General features: G+C 41.2%; 1 long non-coding RNA gene across 1 annotated transcript in view; it reads left to right on the plus strand.

The window, feature by feature from the left end:
- LOC113619895 (uncharacterized) overlaps positions 1–17947 on the plus strand; it is a 321238-nt gene that overhangs the window by 71904 nt on the left and 231387 nt on the right. Inside the window, exon 3 of the long non-coding RNA XR_003432572.1 lies at positions 6816–6967. This is a non-coding gene — a long non-coding RNA (uncharacterized LOC113619895). The remainder of the gene's footprint in view (positions 1–6815; positions 6968–17947) is intronic.

Genomic DNA, 17947 nt, shown 5'->3' on the forward strand with positions numbered 1-17947 from the left:
ATGAAGAGTGGCCCCCGCTTGCCACAACTAGAGAAAGCCCTCGCACAGAAATGAAGACCCAACACAGCCATAAATAAATAAATAAATAAATATTAAAAAAAGAAAAAGATTTCAGAGGAGGGAAAGAGTACATCCAAATTGGAGGAAAAGGGGAAAATTTGTGCCTCAGATTTGTACTGGCCTTAAAAGGCAGTGAAATTAGGGCCTTCAGAGATGCAGGGAACACCTTCCAGGTGGAAGGAATAGTAGCGCTATACAGTGGAAATTATATTGGCTTGGAGTTAACTGAATTTTGGTTCAGTTTTCTCTCATTCCTAGTTTGACCGGTAAAAATTGGAATAATAACATCAAAACCTTGCTATAGGGTTGTTGTGAGGTTTAAATGGTATAATCCAGAGGAAATTCTTAGTAAAGTTCCCGGCAAAAAGTGGGTACTTGGGCAAAGACCCTCCCTTCCTTTTTCATGTGAATGCGGAGGCCATTCGATGCCAGGCTAAAGAGTTTGCTGCAGCTTTAATCCTGGTTCTACCATTTACCAGCTGCATGACCTTTGGCAAGTTATTTAACCTCGCTCAGTGTCCGTTTTCTCATCTCTAAAACTGAGCTAATAATAGTATCAATTTCACAGGGTTGATTAAGGAGTGAACAAGTTAATTAATGTAAAGGGTTTAAGAAATATGTGGCACAAAGGATGTACTTGTTAACTATTGTTATTTTTCATTGGCCCTGAAAAGCAAGTGGAAGTTTTTGAGTTGGGGGTGGGGGAGAGTGACTCAATCTTTTCTTTAGAAAAGTCAATGTGTTGGTGGTTTATGAACAGGAATTGGGTGATGAGGGATTAGGGAGAGACCAAAACAGAGGAAGAGTAGTTAGGGGATTGGTAAACGCTCAGGATCAGAGACACTGAGAGCCTGATGAATAACGGTGGTAGCAGGAATGGAGAGGGGCTAGTCACTTAGACTAGAGATGTGCACATGAATTACCTAGGGATCTTATAAAAATGCAGGTTCTGGTTCAGTAGGTCTGGGTGGGGACTGGGATGCTGTGTTTATAATAAGATCCCAGGTGGTGCCAATGATGCTGGTTCATGACCACATTGAATAGCAAGGGTTTTGAAGGCAGGATAGGAGCCCTCAAAAATAGGAGGAGTTGACAGTTGATTGGCCCTGGGGGGAGGAGACAGAGGGATGGTGAGTTTTCAATAGAAGGAGCTAAATCGGGAAGGAAAATGATGAACTTAGTTTATCATGCTTTTAGAAGTTTTAAGAGATAGAACAGTGTAATGCCCAAGAAGTAGATTTTTTGTCAGAAGACCTGAATTAAATCCTGACTTCAACAATTACTAGAAAGATGACTTTGAACTTCAGGTCTCCTTCTTCATCTCTAAATGGGAGACTACAATGACTACTTCAAAGGATTGTTGGATAGATGAAATACATTGTTGTGAAAACTTCTGTCATGGTGGCCAGCACCTAGGTGGCACCTACTGAATAAAAATGAAATTTATAGACTTTATGGAATTTATGGACTACTCCAGCTCCTCACAAGGCTGATCTAGGTTTTAACATATATGTTTTTTCCTACAATGTGCATACTGGTACTTCAAATTGTACAGTAATTTGACAGCCTTCTGAACTTTATGTTTTCTAAGTATTCATTAGCTGACATAATTTCAGGGGATGTGAATGCCAGGATTGGCAGCGGGTCCACCAGAGCTACATCCATCAGAAACCTGCAATTGTCTAATTCTTCCTTTTAAGGCACTTCTCCAGGATAAACTGTCTGAATCAAAGAGGAAACTATCTTATCAAACCCATTTATAATCATAGTCCAATAATGGTAAATGGCAGGCTATGGGATAAATCCGTGGACTTTCTCTTAGTTTTCCAACCAGAGGCAGCATTATTGATGATTGAAGAATTAGTTCTTCAGAGCTTATCTACAACCTCGACTTGGATATTTTAGACTGGTTGAAAGTAAATATTTTTCTCTTAAACTTAATCTGAACTTTCAAAATGTCCTTGCATCTGTCCCTACATGTAACTCAATCAGTGAGATTTTAGGAATGAAGTTAAACTGAAGTGAAAAAATAAATGTATGACAACAAAGAATTTATGGCACATATTTTATTCTGGAAGTCTTCATGAATAACTATTTATAATATTAACAAATTGTGATTATACTACTATGTCGCTGGACTATTCAAAAAACAAGTGCTTTTATTTCTTGCTTTATAAGAGAGATCAGAAAGAGAAAAAGTTCCAGGCCATACTATCAAGATATTATCTCAAATATAACTGAGATCAAGTCATCCAAAGAGTCATTAAATTACAGTTCTTTTAAAAACAACTTGTCCTTTTCAAAAATTAAATTATTCTGGAATATTTTGGGCTTGACCACAGGGACACCAACATTCCACATTTGGGGACTTTATCTTCCTTGATATCACTTCAGGATGAAGAAATTCAGAATCATGTGCATGGGTTGATTACTAAACCAATCATTTCGATTACTACTTCGCCTCTCTGCATTTTGTTGTCCCCAGTGTTCTCCATAGCCAGAATCCATTATTTTCATCAGCTCTAAAAAATCCAGTCTTTCAAGGCTGAAAAGAGCTCCAGAAGAAAATTTCTGCTGCCAGAATTATTTTGATCTTGCTTGAGTAGTTGGCTGAAGCCCTTGCCAACCTATTTACCTTAATTAACTCCGCAGGTATGGTTCCCTCATGATGATCTCTAAGTGTAGTTGACTCTAGATTAAAAAGGGGAAACCCTCCATCTCCTGAAATCACAGAACCATTAAGGCTCTTGGAGACTTCCTCAAAATAACATCACATTTTTTTCCCTTAAATTGAAAGACTAAGTCTCAATCTAATAGCTTGCTTGCATAAGGAGCTAACCAGCTCTAGGTATAAACTAATTTTTTACAGATAATGGCTATTAAAATATTTGTTATATGAGTAGATTCTGTTATTTATCTCCTCCAGAGAATACCTAAGACTTTGTAAAACCTTTATATTTTATAGATATATTATTTTTTCTTCCTTAAATCTCTTTCTGTATCTAACCAGCATCCATCCAATAATCTGAACAAGCAACCTGGGAGTTATCCTGGAATCCTCCCTGCCCTTCCCACATCCATTCAATTCCCAACACTTGCTGACTTTTACACCCTAAATGTGTGTTGGCTGCCCTGTCGATCCCTCTGGCCATGTCTTGTCCAGGCCCTCACACTCCTCTCTGGGCTTTCACAGCAGCACCCTAAGGGCTTTCTCTGCCTTCAGTAACTGGCCTCCTCTGATTTACCCTTCAGGGCAATATATTTAAAATCCAAATTGATCAGGTAACTTCCTTTCATTGGCTCTCCATCATCCACAGTAAAAAGAGACCCGAGCTCCTTGGCATAAAATATAAGGCCTCCCCCGATCTGGCTTTTTTTAAATGAGCTTCTCAGGTTTATTTCCTACAAGCTGCTCACTGCCTAGCACTGCATGCTACAGCCCGGGGCTCAGCCTCAGCACTACTGACATTTGGGGCTGGATAGTTCTTTGTTGGGGGGCGGGGCTATCCTGTGCCATGCTAATATGCTCAGCAGCATCCCTGGCCTCTACCCACTAGATGCCAGTGGTACTCTCTTCTCCCAGTTATGACAACCAAAAATAACCCCAGACATTGCTGAAATGTCCCCCAGGGGACAAAATTGCACCCTGGTTGGTAAGTAGGAGTTGGATAATGAATCACTAAATCTTTGAACACACCAACCTATGTAGTACCTCCACTCCTTTGTTTTTCTTGTTATTTGTTCCTGGAAAGCCTTTCTCCTTCTTTGCCTAATGCAGGGAGAGAGGAAAAGATTCTGTCCTTAGATCCTCTCCCTCATTTGTTTCCTCTGAAGAGGAGGGACTAGTGATCTGATTCATCAGATTCCAGGACACATTGGAGAACAGGTGAGAGCATTCCTTTGAAAGGACTGCATATGGGTATAACCCACTCTTCAATTTTTAAAAAAAGAAATGAACCAATAATGCATGAATCCATGCTTATAAAAATTGAAACAGTATAGAACATAGAATTGAAAGTGAAAGCTTTCCAGGGTCAAAGCATTCTAATTAAAAAAAAAGAAAAGATTTGATATATACTGCCCCAACATTATCAACACCAGACATCCTCCCCCTTTGTGGCTGTGGCCTCCTCAGGGTTCCAGGATTGTGTATGGAAGGCAGAGGCTAGGTCGGCTCGCAAAAACACAAAACTATTACTTCTTCTTCTTTTTTTTTAAGTTATTTGTCCAAGGTGAAATCACTAGGATCTCTCAGACACAGAGTGCTTTTTTTTTTTTAAGAAGATGTTGGGGGTAGGAGTTTATTAATTAATTAATTTATTTTTGCTGTGTTGGGTCTTCGTTTCTGTGCAAGGGCTTTCTCTAGTTGTGGCAAGTGGGGGCCACTCTTCATCGCGGCGCACGGGCCTCTCACTATCGCGGCCTCTCTTGTTGCGGAGCACAGGCTCCAGACACGCAGGCTCAGTAGTTGTGGCTCACGGGCCTAGTTGCTCCGCGGCATGTGGTATCCTCCCAGACCAGGGCTCGAACCCGTGTCCCCTGCATTAGCAGGCAGATTCTCAACCACTGTGCCACCAGGGAAGCCCCAAAACTATTACTTCTTGATGCTTGCTAGGGTTATCCGAGCAGGTGATTCACATTTTGGGTCTACCTAACTCAAAGAAGGACATTTCAACAAAGCATCTATAGGCCGCATTCTTCTTCCATTCCTTATCCAAATCCTTATAGTCCTTTTCCCTACCATCCGTGTAAAAATCCACAAACCATAACAGTCAGAGCTGTTATCAAGAAAGACAGACGCTTTTTGCCATTTTAAATGTACAGTGTTATAACCATCAGTCCAAAGACAGCCCCAGAGATTCTGCTTCACCTGATCAATGGTGAGCCCTGGGGTCTGTATTTTTTCTTTTTACTGATTCCCCACCCCCAGACGAGTGATGTGCAGCCTGGTGTGGAAGCCAGAGACTGAAGAATACAAGTTAAAATGTAAAAAGATGCATCCAGGTATCCAGTGTTTTGACAGCTGCGTATATCACTTCATGTTCATGTGAATATAGCATGGAGTAGTAGCCACACTTAAAAAATTCCAAGTTTCATAAATTCTTATAGCAGTTGGAAGAAAAGATGTCTCTATATGCCTATGTCCTAAATACTGTGCAGGCCTTAAAAACAAACTAGGTAAAGAGAAAATACCTGCGAGGCCTCTTTATTAATATAATGAAAACATGCCTGATGGTGGGGAAATATAGCGATTTTCATAAAGGTTTCCAACTACGGGAACAAAGGGTGAAAGAAATCCTTTCCACACAAGTTTAATTCTAGAGACTCCATCCTTTACACAGGGAACTTAACCCTTTCCCCTAATTCTGTTGATTATTATTCTTTTTCAGCCTTCCTCAACACTTAAGATCCCACGGGAGGTCACTAGGAATGGTGGGGGTGAAGTGTTCCTAGTAGCAGAAATGAAGATGAGAGAGTGAACTGGAAAAACGCTTTAAAAACTCTAATTGAGACAAACCTGACTACAAAATTGTGTCTGTGCTATGATTACAACTGTAACAATTCTGTCTGCATATGGACAGGGACTGAAAGGGAGCATAAAAAAAATGTAAACAGTTTGGTTTGTAGGATGGCAGAATTTTGGGTGGATTTTTCTTTCTTTTGAGCTTTGTCAATGTTTTGGTAATGTTTTGCAATAAACAATACTAGAACAGAAGCAGCTGAACCTGCTGACTAATTATTGTTAGAAAGAGCAGCCTAGCCTCAACTCATCGGAGCTAAAATCGCTGCATTTGGCAGATGCTCTCCAACGTTAAAGTGGATAATATCAGCTAACCTTGACAAGCAGTCGACTCCTTCTGGTCCAAAGGAGCATTTTAAAAATCATTTTATTTTATTTGTTGCAGCTAACTCATTCTGGCAGGCACACCAAGTATTAGTTCGGCGGGGCCCATAGGAGGGTGTTTCATTTTGTTGCTTTTCTTTTCTTTTTTAAAAATAGTTGAAATGGTTGATGGGTTACACCTGTCCTAAGAAAGGTCTTGGACCAAATCATCTGCAGTATAGTGAAAAACTCAGGGTCCTTAAGAGTGTCGAAGTATGTGAGTGGATTCAAACTCCACTTTAAGGGAAACGCTGATGTCACCTGCAGGAACCCCTGCAGCTTATCTTTGAGTAGAAATGGAATGGCAAGGATACAAGTCAGTTTCTTCAAAAATTGACAACAGAATGTCAGCCTGACTTCCTGCACATCTGGTGTTGAAAGCGTATGGATAATCAACATCAAAGACTATTGGCACTTCAGGCACTTGTCAGCGAATTCAGTCCTGAAGTGACTTTAACTGTGCACTTGCCAAAGGCTCACCTCAGACACCTAATATTGGAGAGAGACGATTTAATGAACGGGTGAGCTCTCCATCCCTCTTCTAGGGACTCTAATCTCTGTTCTTGTGATTCGTTGTAGTATCAGGAAGCAACATATCTGGGCTGGATAACCTCTGTTCCTGATAGAAATGCTCTCACCAAGTTAAAAATCTAGTGTTACGCTCTGCGCCTTTATGAGATTCAGTTTAAGAATTATCTATTGGAACATGCTTTTGCATTTTTTTCTTGCAAATATTGCTGAGGATGTTGTACCTCATGTTACCTAAAATCTGTTGTTAAAAAAATTAAGTGATAACATTCCTTCTGGATTTAGAACATTAGCTTTGCTTGTAACACAAGTTAGAAACCAGGTGTTTGTCTTTGTGCCTTAGGTACCGGGAAGCTCATGCTTTATCCCTAGAACTCCTCCAATGGCAGTTTTGTACAGATTGGAGGAAGTGGTGAACTCAGATAGCAGAGTCAGGCACAAGAAGGAGGATATTATTTGGTGCCCATTCAGTTGTTGTGCCTGTTAACGGCTTAGGTAAGTACAACACTATCAATTTTAATGATCTCATTAGAATTTTTTTCTCCAAGAATTTGCTGTTCCTGAAGTGCTAGATTTTCAGAAAGGAAAAAATGCATTTCATTTTCTATAAATATCAAAATTAATTACTCATTGTTGTAACTAATCATTAAAATTCAAAATTAGATGAGAACGTTCTTAATAGATTTTTTTAAGCCTTGAAGAGGTCCATTTTATTATAGCATCTACAGCTCTACTATTTGTGGAAATTATGACATAAGGTTCATAATTGAATTAAGCCAATACCTTTGCCCAAATCCTAAGAAGAAATTAATAAAAGATGGTGGGTAAAACTATGGTATCTTATTAGGAAAAGTGTAGGCAATTGAGTAGAATTGTTTTTGTAGATCTCACCCCAGTTTATCTAGTTGGAACATATTCATTCATTCACTCATTCGTTCTTTCAGTCATTCAACATGCGAGTCTAATATGTTCCAGGGGCCATTTTAGGTCCCAAGGATACATCAGTTAACAGAACAGATAGAATTCCCTGCCTTTATAGAATTTGCATTCTAATGGGGAGGGGGGAAGACAGTCAGTAAAACAAATAAAAAATATATGGTGTAACAGTTGGTATTAAGTGCTGTGACGAAAAGTCAAGAGGATAAGGGAGAGATAGGGTGCTTTGGGTGTGAGGGTGGAATTTGCTATTTTAAATAGTGTGACCAGGTGGCATCTGAGCATAGATCGGAAGGAGAGAGTGATGTCTCTCCAGGAAGAGTTTCCATGCAGAGGGAACAGTTTGTGCAGAAACTCCAAAGCAAGGTTGTGCTTGGAGTGTTTGAGGAAAGTGAGGCGACAGATGTGGCAGGAATGGAGGATGGGAGGAGAGTGGTGGGAGGCCATCGAGGGATGAGGGAGCCAGAGCATGCAGGCCGTTTTAAAGGGCTTTAAAAATGAGACGGGGAACAACTGGAGGGTTTTGAGTGGAGGAACAACATGGTCTGACATGTGTTAAGAGCATCATCTGGTTGCACTCTGGAGAACAGACTGAGATGGGGAGATGTGGGACCAGTGGGAGCAGGAAACCTAGCTGGGAGATGATGGTCATTTGGACTCAGGTTATAGTGGTGAAAGTGGGGAAAAGTGGTCAGATTCTGATTCTGTTTTGAAAGTAAAGCCACTAGGGTTGCTGAGTATTAGAGAAGGAGTTAACGAAAGAGAGATGAGTTTTTGGTCTGAGCCAGAGCTTCAAGAAATGCAGTCTGGAGTTTGCCGTACACTGGATGAGGAAGACTGTGGGAGGAAGATCAGGAGTTTGGTTTTGGACAGATTAAGTTTGAGACGGTCCAAGTGGTAATATCCAGTAGGTAGTTTGATAATATAAACATTAACTCAAAATTAATATTACAGTTACTAGAAATATTATATATACATATGTAGAAATAATATATTATTAATGATATTATTAACTTTTAATATGTTTGTGGTACTACATTTTAAGAGAGACACTAACAAGTTAAATATATTTTGAAGAGGATGACTGAGACGGCAAGCACAGGAAACCATACTGGATAAGCAGCCTTTGAAGGAAACGGAGATGTTTAGCATGAAGAAGAGCGGTCCTAGGGTAGATGTGTTTCTTTACATGCTGGAAGGGCTACCTTGAAAAGGGAGAGCAAATGAACTTTACCTGTCATTCTCTGAGATGGATAGAAGTTATAGGAAGCCCGGTTTTGGGTCAATGTAAGATTATACACATGGACACATTTTTATGAGTAGAATTTCTGTGTTCTTCTGCAGCAGGATGGATTCTCTTCTGAAGTAGTGATGCCTTATTGCTGGAAGTATTTGACTGGAGAGCTGCTGAGGATATTGTAGAGGGGACTGGATGGAGGGTTAGATTAAGGTTCATTTCTTTTTGTTTCTGTGTATTTTTCCTAGGGACCAAAGTGTGCCATGTACCAATGCACCATCATGAATATTTTTTCTTGTATTGTGTTTTAAGATTTCATGGGTCTATGAGTTTCTCCCAAATTAAACTATAAACCTCTTGAGGACCAGGACATGTTTTTATTCTCTTTGTATTCCCTGATGCACTTGGTACAAGATTTCGTATATAACGAGTACTCAGAAAAATACTTTTTGGTTGAATAATTTTGCTTCCAAGGCATCCTTATCCAAAATGCAAACACTACTGGGAAGGTGAGTTCATACCAGCCTACCACCTTATTGTGGCTGAATTGACAGGACCAGTTTAATCCTTGAAATTCTGAGGGTCTGGAGTGGAAGAAGGTTGTCAAATGAGGAAAAGAAAATTCACCAAAAATTCATCTTTGTCTATGGCTGATTCTGCCTGCGTATAAAGTCTACCTAAGATGTCAACTGTTGTGGTATTGGAGTATTAAGAATATGTATTCGAAAAATGGTACTGATGAACCTATTTGCAGGACAGGAAAAGAGATGCAGACATAGAAAATGGACTTGTGGACACAGGAGGGGAAGGGGTGGGGGGGACGAACTGAGAGAGTAGCATTGACATATATACACTACCATGTGTAAAATAGATAGCTAGTGGGAAGCTGCTGTATAGCACAGGGAGCTCAGCTCGGTGCTCTGTGATGACCTAGAGGAATGGGATGAGGGTGGGTAGGAGGGAGGCTCAAGAGGGAGGGTATATATGTATACATATAGCTGATTAACTTTGTTCTACAGCAGAAACTAGCACAACATTGTAAAGCAATTATACTCCAATAAAAAAAAAGGAATGCATATTAGAGTCCAAAATATCTGAATGATATTTTAGAGGTTTGGAAGAAGTAAAGAATGTCCAAGACAGTTACGTCTTCTGCTTTCAGAGAGTACTTCCAACAGTGAGAAAATCTTGTTAATTCATGTCTCTTACTTCTATAGACTTCACAGAAAACTAGTAGCAGAGGTTCAATGAGTTCCTTGCCATAGAAGGTGTTAAATTACAGGATTAATAACCACTCTTAAGCCAGCCATCCATTCATCCACCCATCCAATGAACATTTATTGAACACATACTATGGGCTGAACAGTGAGGGGTTCCGTGAAGGACTGTAATCTTGAGGCGCTCACAGGTGAGTAGGAGAACCTATCTAACATTATGGTACACTGTGTTAAATACTGTGCATTGGAAAAACAAAGTTCCATGAGGTCAGAGAGGAAAGAGCAGCTAACTTCTCGGGGAAGTTGGGAAATTCTTCCTGCGGCAAATGCCATTTGAACTAGCAAAGGTTTTTTGTGATCCTCCCTCAACGCCCCCAACCCAAGGCAGTGTATTTCTCTCTGCTGTCTTCCTGTGGCACTTGTTACCTGCTTCTGATTACAGCAGTGCCCTGTTTATTGCAATTATCTGTTTACTGTCTACTTCTCTGCCTGGCCAATACTCTTTAGTGACAGAGACTTTGTCTTATCATCTCTGTCCCTACCCAGCATCCGACACAGGTCGAAAGTTGTTTGTTAACAGACTCAAAATAAATGAATCTTGAAGAATCAGTTGAAATGTGCCAGGTCCAGGAGGAGGGAGAAGGGCGTTCAAGACAGAGGCATGAACCTGTGAGAAGTTATGGAGGCGTCTAAGGGTATAGTGTGTTAGGGAAATGGTGAGTGGGTTTGGAAGACTGACATGGAGGGAACATTCAGGGGAGGGTTGGGAGATGATGACTGAGGAGTGAAGCACGACATTCTCATGGCTCCACTGCAGGTGAAATGACTCAGTCAAAACATAAGGCATTTTAAAAACCATCAAGCAATATATGTTGCAGCTGTCCCTGACCCCATCTCCAGCCTCTGGACTCTGGTCTCTCTCCAACCTTCACTCTACTTTGAGCCTCACTATCCCTTGTGATCATGTTTGCTTTCTTCTGAGGGTTTGCAAAGCAAATTTTGCATTTTAGTTGTAGGTTTAACTACATTCTATTTATATCTTTTATCCCATGGACAGAGAAATATCCTTTGTTCCTTATTGAAATGACTTGATTGCATCTACTTTCTAAATTATTCCATGAGAAATTAAACAGTTCTTTTTTTTCAATCATTCATTGTTCCTAGTGACTGGCTTCATCACCATCCACCCAGTTTCCCCAGCTAGAAATCTGGACTCTATCCTAAGCCCTACTTTTCCCAAAGTGCTCTCTTCCGATCAGTATTAGGTCTTCCTAGTCTAATGTCCAAATGAATCTGAACTTTGTTTTCTTCTCTTTATTCACATAGCCTAAGTTCAGGCCACTTTATCTCTCACTGGATTATTGAAACAAACTCTTAAATGGTCTCCCTACCTCTACTTTTCTGTTTATCTCTGTCTATCTGTCTACCTATCTATCTATCTATCTATATCAATAAAAATCCAGCCACTGCAGTTATGTTTATATTTTTTAATCTAAAAATTGTAAAATACACATAACGCAAGATTTACCATTTTAACCATTTTTAAGTGTACAGTTCAGTGACATTAAGTACATTCATGTTGTTGTGTTACCATCATCACCATCCATTTCCGGAACTTTTTCATCACCCTAAACTGAAGTTCTAAACCCATTAAACACTAATTGTCCATCTTCCCCTTTCCCCAGGCCCTGGCAACTACCATTCTACTTTCTGTCTCTGTGAATTTCACTACTCTAGAAACCCCATATAAGTAGAGTCATACAGTACTTATCCTTTTGTGATTGGCTTATTTCACTTAGTATAATTTCCTCAAGGTTCACCCATGTTGTAGCATGTGTCAACATTTTTGTCCTTTTTCAGGCTTAATAATATTCCACAGTATGTATATACCACATTTTGTTTATCCATTCATACACTGATGCCTATGATATTTATTAAATATTATTACTCTTAGAACTTTACTGTAACTTGTCCCTGTTACTCTCAGGATACAGCTAAAAGGCTTTACTATGGTTTACGGGGCCCCCACCTAACGCTGCAGCTTTCATTCTATTTATGTCCCCTTACACTCTCCACTTCAGTCAGGCGACCTGGCCTTTCCTCCATCTCTTTCACATCTGGGCCTTTGTCCCAGCTTCTTCCTCAGCTTACGATGCCATTTTTCAGGATGAGCCCAGCTTTTACCTCAGGACTCAGCTCAAGACATCACCTCCTCCAGGAAGCTTTCCTCCTCTCATCCAGGCTAGGTTAGGCATCTCCTTTTTTGTGCTCCTGGAATCCCCTGGAGTTCTCTCTACCAATACTCTTATCATACTTAGAGCAAAGACAGTGTCTTATTTCCCACTTCATTCCTGGAGTCTAGTATATTTTGAGCGCTCAGTTCATTTCTGTGGAACAAATGCATAACCGTGTGGGCAAGTATCTGGAGTCATGGAGGAGGTGGGCGCTGAGGCAGAGGCCTGTGTGAGTGACTAACTCAAGGCCACCAAGTGTGAGGGCATAATCCCGTGCAGGCTGCCAAATGCTGACCGCCTTCATGCCCGTGGAGCCACTGGATGAGGCACTGGGTGCACACGGTAGAATGACGGGTATGCACTGAGATGAGCATTCCCAGCCCTTAACTGAGAAACCGGTTAGGTGTTTTGGTACTTTCGGCACAGTTTTAATCTTCTGCTCTTTTGGTCAATGTGCTTACACCCTTCCTGCCTCTATTCTCCACCAATTCTCCTCCTCACTCGCCTCCCCCTACTCTGAACTTGGAAATAAATTCATATGTTTAGGTCACTTAAACAGAAACGAGACTTTATTCTGTGAAGAAAGTGTTTAGTTTGTAAAAGGATCAATGGGCTATTTTGGATCAAATAACTGTGTTTTCTTTAGCCATTTAAAATGGTCTATTTTCATTTTTTAAGCCATTGCCTTGTGAAAGGACCCAAGAATATCCCCAACTTAGTGTTAGATCCCGTAATTACATTTTCCCATTTTGAAAGCAGTTATGCAGTCCTTACAATAGAGTCAACGCGGCTAAAAATAAACTCCAGGCAGTTCATATTAACTGGGTAATAATAACAGGCAACAAGGAGGCTCCCTGTCCAAATATGATGAAAACAGGAAGTTCATTACACAAGCTGTTCTTTCCTGATAGATCTGAATTCTTAAAGCCTTAACTCAAAAATAATCTCTTCAGGTTAAAAATAAAAGCAGAGAGTTGTCTCTTACTTGTGGCTCAATGGAGATGATAACATTGTAGCTAAATAAATCCACACAGCCATGGGTAGACTGTAACTCCAGATCGCCTGTTTGGAGGAGGAAGGAGGAAGTTTGCAGACCCCTCTCCTGGCAGACAGGCGGCTGGATGCATTTGCCCGGGGGTTTACTGTTTTCTTACCCTGGCACAAGCTGCCAAGGAGATATTGCTTTACTTTGGTACGGTGGCAGGAAGGCAGAAAGGCTTCCGGTGTGGAAAGCATTTTTATTTTTCCCTGGGGAGAAAATGGATGAACAGAACACCCCCAACTTTAAGTGTCTGCCAAGTATTGTAAATTTCAATCCTGGTTTCTCAGGGTGAAGTGGGAATGAGGCCCAAAGGAGGAGGATAAACCCCCTTCCTTATGGAACTCCTTTTCTCTAGTGAGTGTCACTGATTGTAAAGATTCAGATTTTCATGATTAAAACAAGGTGAGCGTGGAGGAAAATTTCAATTTATGCAACTAGAATGAACCCCACCAGCTCCCTTCCTGAAACCAAGTCCCAGTTCTCCAGGGTGTCACTGGACGCAGTGAGGGGGCCCATGACCTTGCTACCCGCCTCCTCTTTGGGAATCTCACTACTTGTTACCACGGCCACCAGTAGGGTCACCCTGCTCCAAACAGTCATCACATCTTTCCTTAATTTCCTGTAACATAGTGGAGACCAGGTTGGAAGTTTCAATAAAGACTTGGCTATAGGATTGAGGTGGGGAAGAGAATGGGAGTAACAAAGGGTTGTCAGTCACAGAGAGTGACAAGTGCACTGATCTGGCTCAGCAGATGCAGTTTTCTCTCCCCAGGCTAGGTCAGTAGCATCTGCAGGGTTTGCCTTGAGCAAAAGAGCATGCTTGGGGAGTACTCACCTTGCGAATGTTCCCAGACCCTCCCAGCTATTCTTATTCCACTTCATGGTGGCTGTACTCCATCTTCCTGGAGAGTGATCTTTGTTTCTTTAACTGCACAACAAATCTCGGAATACGTGCATCCTGGGAAGGGGGTTCTTGCCACTTTTGAAGTGATAACAGATAGGGCCAGTCACAGTAGGCATCAGGAGGGCCGTATTGCCAAGGCCTCACATTTAAGAAGAGTCTTACATGTAAACTTTTGATGTTATTTCCAAATGGGATTAGCATAGCCACAGACGTACACTGATCTAATTATATTTTTTAAAAGGTATCACACATGACTTTAAACTCTATTCTATGACCAGATCACATTGGCTATTGGGTACGATAAATTTTGTAAGTTGTAAACCTGCAGGTAGCACAATTATATTGGACTATATATATTTATTGAGTGTAAACATTTAGAATATATCACAATTTTTGGAATGCTCTTTTGGAATTTCTTAATTTTTCTAAAATACTGCCATTCTCAGGAATTGGAAGTGGTCTGGCCTCTGAGAGGCCCTGACCATAACACCTTCTCTACCTGCGATGCTGCCCATGGGGAGTGGTGGACTTCTGTAAGAGAAGGAGGGAGGTTTATAGAGATGCTCTCTCGTGGTGGATGAATGCAGTGGTTCTTAAACTTGACCTGTGCGACAAAATCTCCTAGGAAGCTCATTAGAAATGACATACGATGAACTGAGAATTTCTGGCCCAGACTCAGATCTTGACTCAGGGGGTTTGAGACTACTCCTTGAAAAGCCCTGCAACAGATTGTAGAGGAGCTTTTGGGGGAAGGTCAAAGGGTAAAAGAGGTCCCCTTTGGGAAATAAATAATGATTCCCTCTGGGGACAGTGAAGACTCTGTCAGAGAGAGAGGTTCCCCCGACTAGGATCAGTAAGGAAACAGAGCAAAGGACCTGGTAGTTGAGAGAGCAGAGGGTAGGCAGGGACGGCTGTTGAGCCTGGGTGCAGAGAGCATGGGGCACACTGGGGAGACGTTTGAATGGGCAGACCAAGGGATAGACAATTATGTCAGAGGGACATAGGAGGGAACAATTTCTGGAGACCTCACTGGAGAGAAGTGGTGAGAAGACCTCAGGGTAGAGCCAGCATGTCCCAGAGGGTTGGAAAGCTGAGCACGAATCTGAAGAAGGGAGTGGAGGCTCTGGGCTTGGTGTAGCAGGAAGCCTGGAACCAACCACTCCCTCCACTAACTGTGAACAAGCTGTAATCCTCCCCACAGTTCCCTTAGCTAATACATGGACAGTGAAGACCGACTTCTTATGACATTTTGATTGATTTATCTTTTGTAAAAACAAGAGAGTATTAAGAGTACTGAGATAGCGGAGGGAGCTGTCTTAAGCTGTGGGGTAAGGAGTGTTTTTATAGATACTTGAGTTATGGTTTGAGCTAAGTGAAGTGTGACATTCCTTCATAGATCAACCTGTGTCTCTCATACCATCAGCTTCTGCCACAGGGTCAATATTATACATTTAAAATTATAGTTTAAACATATCCATTTCATTTTCATGGTCAACTTACAGCTCACAGTGCTAACAAATCCAAAAATTCCTCTATGTTACTTTTGTCCATTCCAAGAACCTACCACAGAACCCTTCCTATGAGTAATAAGGGAAATATAGCCACTCTTCATATGATTAAATAATTATTGGGCTTTCTTTGGTTTTAAGTATCAGTGATCTTTGCTACATGGTTTTCTTAACTTTAAATTTCACTTCTTTAATTTTCACTGCTGATAGCAACTGTGCTCCATATTTTGAAGTTATCTGTGTAGCAACTTGACTATGAGCCATTTGAGCTAACAGTACAATTCTCAAGCTTTCTGGATTGCAAAGCTCTATTGTTTCTTGACTTCCACATATTATCCATTTTTTCCCTAGTGGAACAACATTAATAGATTACAGCGAAAAGCTGTAACAACACGACTTCTATTTTACTTCTGTTGTGGCCATCACAGGTAGTGGTCTCCAAGGTATAAAAAATAGAAACCAGAGTGTTAATAGGGCTTTGAAATCAAAGATAGTTGTTGGATATGTATGTGTGTTTGTGTGGTTTGTGTGCAGAAAGTCAAAAGATAGTCTACTTTAATTCAACAAATTTATTTATTGCCTGAAATATACCGGACACTGTTTCAGTGCTGGGAATATAAGAGTGTACTAAGCACTGATCCCCATTCTCAGGGAACTTACATTCTCATAGGAGGAGACAGATAACAAAGGAAGTGACAGGAGGTGGGATATGTGTGCTGTTTTAAAATAGGGTAGTTAGAGAAGGCCTCTGTAATAAGTGACATTTGAACACAGACTTGAAAAGAGTAAGCAAGCCTAGTAGATATCTGGGGGAAGAGCTTTTTTCATGGAGGAAACATAGGTACAAAGGCCTTGATATAGGAGATTGCAGAGCATTTGGAGGAATATCAAGGAGACAAGTGAGAGTGGAGTGGAATGGATAAGGGGGCAGTGAAAGAACTTAAATTCAGAAAGTTAGCTGGGGAAGATCATTTAGAGTCTTTGAGGCCATGGTAAAGACTTTGGAATTTTTTTTCCCTTGGTGAAATGCAAAGCCAATGGAGGGTTTTATTTATTTTATTTATTTTTTTTTTGCGGTACGCGAGCCTCTCACTGCTGTGGCCTCTCCCGTTGCGGAGCACAGGCCCCGGACGTGCAGGCTCAGCAGCCATGGCTCACGGGCCCAGCCTTTCCGCAGCATGTGGGATCTTCCCAGACTGGGGCACGAACACATGTCCCCTGCATCAGCAGGTGGACCCTCAACCACTGCACCACCAGGGAAGCCCCAATGGAGGGTTTTGAGCAAAGGAATGACGTAAACATTTTAACAGGACCACTCTGTCCGCTATAATGGGACTGTGTTAGCCTGAGTTTCCTAGAAGCAGAGCCTGAGATGGGGATGTGCATGTGATTTCCAGAGAAATTGGTAGGGGGTGAGGGAGCGGGCTAGAAAGGAAGGAGAATGGCAAGAATGTGATTTTGGGTTCTGCATAGTAGCTTCAGCCTAATCCCATGGGGAGCTGTGGAGCATAAATATCACCTTAGAATTTTTCCCACTTGAGACAAGGGAGAGAGGCTTTTTACCTTCACCCTGGTTATTGAGTAAAGACTCTGGGGAAAGGTATGGACAGTGTAAATTCCAGGCACTTCCAGGTGTGGTAGCTTCCATTGCCCAAGTGCAATTCTCCCTGATGCGCCCACAGCAGCTGAGGGAAGGGCTCACCAACCAAACTGATAAAAAGGATTCCAGAGGGCCTGATTGAGCTATTAGCAACTTCTACATGGAATAAGGGTGGAGTAGAGATATCAATTAGGAAGCTAATGTAATACGCCAGAAGAGAGTTGAAGGTGGCTTGGACTAGAGTGTAGCAGTAGAGGTGTTGAGAAGTGGTTGGATTCCGGAAAACTTTGAAGGCAAAGCCCAAAAGATTTGCTAATGGATTACCTATAGCATGTGAGAGAAGGAGAAGAATCAGGGACAGCTCTAAGATGTGTGGCCTAGCCATTTATTGAGATGAGGAAGATTGTGGGAGGAGCGGATTTTAGAATGGGGTGACTAGAAGCTCCATTGGAGACATATTAAACTGAAGATGCCTCGTACATGTCCAGATTAAAATATCAAGGAGGAAATTGGATATGAGAGTCTGAAGCTGTGGAAATATGTTTCAGTTCCTAGGTTCAGATGACCAGCTGCACATGATACTAAAAGAATGTGCATATTTGTTTGAGGTGGCACTGTTGGAAACTTTTATTGGGCTTCTAAGGATGGATGTGGAGTGAGAAAGCTGTAATTAGTTCCACTAAACCCCCAAAAGAACAAAAGGTAAATACTGGACATTATTGGTCAGTAAGCTTGATGACAACTTCAGCTACCATTTCTAAAACATATCATTAAAGAGATGATTTTTGAGTAATTTA

The sequence above is a fragment of the Aethalodelphis obliquidens genome, unplaced genomic scaffold, assembly GCF_003676395.1.
Source record: "Aethalodelphis obliquidens isolate GAN/ISIS:26980383/991018 unplaced genomic scaffold, ASM367639v1 scaffold7, whole genome shotgun sequence".
NCBI lineage: Eukaryota > Metazoa > Chordata > Mammalia > Artiodactyla > Delphinidae > Aethalodelphis > Aethalodelphis obliquidens.